The sequence below is a fragment of the Euprymna scolopes genome, chromosome 15, assembly GCF_053919585.1.
Source record: "Euprymna scolopes isolate OS-2025 chromosome 15, ASM5391958v1, whole genome shotgun sequence".
Taxonomy (NCBI): domain Eukaryota; kingdom Metazoa; phylum Mollusca; class Cephalopoda; order Sepiida; family Sepiolidae; genus Euprymna; species Euprymna scolopes.
The window spans coordinates 26,830,926-26,835,150 of NC_136496.1; the positions used below are offsets into that span (position 1 = coordinate 26,830,926).

At 30.8% G+C, this 4,225-nt stretch overlaps 1 protein-coding gene across 5 annotated transcripts in view; it reads left to right on the forward strand.

The window, feature by feature from the left end:
• Nucleotides 1-2,638: 2,638 nt before the first annotated feature.
• Nucleotides 2,639-4,225, forward strand: part of LOC145293753 (uncharacterized) — a 72,014-nt gene continuing 70,427 nt past the window's right edge. Inside the window, exon 1 of one of the 5 annotated variants that reach the window (XM_080140242.1) lies at nucleotides 2,639-2,760. The gene's annotated coding sequence lies outside the window, so the exon portion shown is untranslated. Of the gene's footprint in view, nucleotides 2,765-4,225 lie in introns of all 5 variants that reach the window. The other 4 variants (XR_013869760.1, XR_013869761.1, XM_080140239.1 and 1 more) reach the window with 4 other exon arrangements.

Consider the following 4,225-nt stretch of genomic DNA (forward strand, 5'->3'; position numbering starts at 1 on the left):
TATATATAAATATATAATCTGTCTCTCTCTCTCTCTCTATATATATATATATATGTATATATATATATATATATTATGTAAATATGTATATATTTATATATATTATATATATAAATATATATATTATATATGTAAATTTGTACATGTATATATTATATATAAATATATAATCTGTCTCTCTCTCTCTCTCTCTCTCTCTCTCTCTATATATATATATATATATATATATATATATATATATATATATACGAAAGATAGTTATAAATATTATATTTAAATTAGAGCCGATCAAGATAATAAAAATCTCCTTATGCTATATAGAGCAATTAAAGCAAAAAATAATTGATGATGAAAACAAAAATTAAATCAATTAAATATTTATTCAAATGGGAAATATCTCTTAGGCACTTATAGTTCTTCATGTTTTCAAATTTATGCGAACCAGTGATACATTCTGGAACTAAAATGTATCCTTTTATGAAAAGGGCCTTTCTTGTTTGAATTTTTGATAAATAAATTAATTTTGTAATTTATTAGATTTTCATTTTCTTCATCTATTTTATCGTTGTACACATGCTTATGTATGGTTCTTTTCCGTCCTAAAATGTCAACTCTCTCAAACTTTATTGTCTATTTAAGAAGTGGTTAGTTTATTGCTGAGGAGTCTTACCGACATTACTGCTGACGAATTTGTTTCAGGCAGAGTGTATTCAACGAGCGCACAATTTTTCAAAACTTCATCAGATTTGTTTACCACAGTATGATTTAGGAATTCTGTGGAGTCAAAAATCATACCGTGACAGATAGGAAAGATAGACAGGATAGGATAGGATAGGTAGATAGATGGAAAGGATAGATAGATAGATAGATAGATAGATAGATAGATAGATAGATATAGTCTCTCCAGAACAGAAAGAGAACTGAACTTCTCCTCTTTCGCATGTGATATATGACCGTCTTCCTGTACATCCTCGCCTAGAAATCCTGATGATGTCCCCTGAAATAGGGACGAAACGTTGATTTTATTTTTGTTTTTACTCTTTTAGGTTTTTCCTTTTTATTCACATAGATAGATATGTAGATACATACATGCATACATACATACATACGTACACACATACATATATACATACGTACACACATGCATGGAGATATAAAGATAGATAGATGAATAGATAGATATCAAGAGACCGTAAGAGATAGATTAATCGATATTTGATATAAGTAAAAAAACATACATTGACAATTAAATTAAAAAAAAAAGAAGGATCATAAAGTTCGTCCTTTTATCTTAGGCATAAAGCCCGAATATTTTTTTCTTTTTTAGATGAGCGAGAGGGGGTCGATTGTCATCCAATTTTGTCAAAAACTGTTAGACTTACTCTACACTAGACACTATCACCAAAATACCACATTCACGCTGTGGGTTGATTTTATTTAGATGAATGATCCCGACTTTATTTTTAAAAGATTTTCTTTACTAAAAAATAAATAAAATAAAAAAGAACAAAAAATCATCCTAGGCAGTGAGATATGCCTTTAATAAGTTTCCAGGCTGTTTTGCATAAGCATTTAAAATCGTTGTAGACTCTTAAAAATTCATTATCTTATTGCGATACATCTTACGAGATGACTGACCAATTTTTGTGATTCCAGGTACAAATGAACAGCTACAGCAGCAATTGGAATACACTCTACTAAAGTCTGATTTTAACAGCTAGTGAATTTCAAAAATGCAATTTAGACGTGAGGACAATTTAGAAGAACGATATGCAATAAAATTCTGTTTTAAATTTTGAAAAAAAAATGAAACAGAAACGTATGGAATGCTTCAGACTGCTTTTGAACCTTCTTGCATGAATCGCGCATAGGTTTAATAAATATATATATATATATATATATATATATATATATACATATATATATATATATATATATATACATATATATGCATATATATATATATATATATATATATATATATATATTCAGTAATGTGATTGATAATTTAAAATTCAAATTAGAATTAAATTAAAAATCCGTTTCACAAGAAGGAACAACAACAAAATCAATAATTTGTACGATCGTTTCGGAAAACAATGTTTTTATTGTGGTAGACATTAAGCCACGGACAATAATTTTTACATATAGTATTTTTAACAAACAAAGTTTCCTCATCAGCAAAATATTGGGAAGGGTTTTTAATATATGTAAAAGACACCATAAATAAAGCTAGCATTAACAGTATAGGCAGATGTATCTTTTAATTATTCGCCTTTTGAAATCAGCATATATATATATATGAAATCATTCACAAGTTGGAAAGCTACAATAACCATCCATATGAATACTTTTACCTTAGTTGCTGATTTCACATTACTGAATATTAAATTAGCTCTAGGATATTTATCTATCGAGCTTATTATATATCTAAATTACAACGAGCACTTTTTCTTTCCCTGTATTTTAATTAAATTAGTAATTTTACTATTACATTAAAATACACTCTGCTCTTTAGACTATTGTTCTAATCTCCTTTATATATATATATATACATATATATATATATATATATATATATATATATATATATATATGAACATTATTATTTAACCTACTTCCGTTTTGTAATTCCTATAAAAAAATACCGCTCTAGTGATTAAGGCTGGAGTGTATGCCTATTTGTATGTTCTTTAATTTTTTCTTACTTTTAGAGAACGTGATCGAAAAACGAAGAATATACCTGGACCAGCACTGTACGTACGTATGTATATTTTACAACCAAAGATCAAGGAAGTCAGGGAATCTGAAGGATTAGTGTGGCAGGAGTAAGGAAGTCAGAACACCGGAGTTGATTGGCCAAATCAAGAATTTTATGGATAAAGACCGTCGTGTTTCTATGAGAACTGTACACACAATTATTCTCGAGGAACTGAATGTGTTGAAGATTTGCACGAAGTTTATCCCAAGAGTGCTCAGAGAAGATCAGACTATTTGATCAAGATGGGCACCAAAACAGTTCCTTGCCTTCCCTATAGTTCAAAACTTGTTCCCATTGGCCTTTGGTTATTCCCTAAGCTCAAGGTTGGTTGGTTGGTTGTTTTTGTTTTACGGCATATCAACCCTTTTCGGGTTATTTAATGCCGAATCCAAAGATTTTGAAGAAAAAAATTTTAATAGAATATATGTGTTGTTTTCAAGTCGGTTTCTATTTAACCCATAGTTGGAACCCTAACAGGTACTACCACTCTGGGTCAGAGTGGACCTGGGAGCAATGGTAATTAAAGGGTGGCTCCACACTCCCCAAAGCCCACAAGCTGGGGCCTCACCACTGGATATAGTTTAAGGTCATATCCAGAACCCCCATTGAGGGACTTTTACCCTCTGCAGGGAGGGGCAGTAGGTGTATTCTAATGCCCCACCGACAGGGCCGCCTAAGCTCAAAGAAAACCTTAGAGGCTGTCGTTATGAGACACTTGAGATGAAAGTTGCTATGGCGAGGGTCATTGACACGCTCACACAAGTAAACTTCCAGGAGGTTTTCCGGCAGTTATTGAAACGGTACAACAAGCGCATTGCAGCCGGAGGAGATTACTTTGAAGAGGGACTAGAGTTTCATGTATGTACTATCAATAAAAGTGCTCATACAGAAAAGAAGAAAAAAGTCTGGAAACTTATTTAAGGGACCTAGTAAATCTATACTCCTATAATTTTGTATATATATTAAAACCCCTTTTTTTAAGAAAATACAACTTTGTTATATATGCGCCATAGAAATTGTTTTCATCTGCAAAAGATCTAGCTAATTTGCATATTCTTTTAAACATTCAGTTTAATTAATTCTGTTATATAGGGGTTTCATTAAAAGAGAGTCTTATTATAAGTGATGCTTAGAAAGAGTCTTATTAGAGTGTTTGTCGTTGAGAGAGAGTCTTATTACAAGTGATGTTGTATCTTAGAGAGAGAGATGCTGTTGTAAGAGAGATTGTTCGTGTTATGAAATTGTCGTTGTTTCTGTTATGAAGAGATTGTTCGTTTATGACGATTCATATATATTAAAAGTTCATTACTTAGATGTGTTGAAGAAGGAACTCTTAAAGTGAGGAGATAGTGTTCAGACAGTCTTAGTGTAGATGTGAGATGTAGAGTTCACATTGTAGATATGAGATGTGTATGGCATGACATTTTATAACACGAACATATACACATATAATAACAATTCAAT